At 44.8% G+C, this 467-nt stretch overlaps 1 protein-coding gene across 2 annotated transcripts in view; it reads left to right on the top strand.

The window, feature by feature from the left end:
* LOC105448325 (BMP-binding endothelial regulator protein) overlaps nt 1–467 on the top strand; it is a 77,176-nt gene that overhangs the window by 64,068 nt on the left and 12,641 nt on the right. The window lies entirely within an intron of this gene.

The raw sequence follows: 467 nt of genomic DNA, 5'->3' as shown, positions 1-467 counted from the left end.
CACTCTTCGCATACGATTCAGCCGAAAGTTTTATGTTTGGCGAAGAAGGATATGCAGCAGCGAGCAGTACGAGCCCAGATTCGGTTTATCCCAGGGATGTCCTCGAATAATGGATGATGATCTGGCCAGCTATCGGAGGAGTTACTTAACTGATCTGACATAGCGAAAGCAGTAAGTATTCGGAGTGTCTGTAGGTAGAAAGGTACAAGCTTGTTTAACATATATTTCTTTAAAGATAGGCATGATTAGTAGCACGTGCAGCATAGCATGCGAAGAGAAATGGTATGGAAAGGTTAATTATTTCCTTATGTTACAGAATGACAGCAACGCCTGTGGCCGAGCGGAAAATCACGGGCGTTACCTCAGTGGGGAGCCGCTCCGACAGGTAGTGGAACGGTAGCGAGGTAAATTATTAACGTAGTATGACAACGCGGCGGTTAAGTGCATTCATATACTATAAACTACGT

This window comes from Wasmannia auropunctata, unplaced genomic scaffold, assembly GCF_000956235.1.
Source record: "Wasmannia auropunctata unplaced genomic scaffold, wasmannia.A_1.0 LD336088.1, whole genome shotgun sequence".
Lineage (NCBI taxonomy): Eukaryota > Metazoa > Arthropoda > Insecta > Hymenoptera > Formicidae > Wasmannia > Wasmannia auropunctata.
The sequence above is the reverse complement of the archived record's forward strand: the minus strand, read 5'-3'. Positions and strand labels throughout refer to the sequence as shown.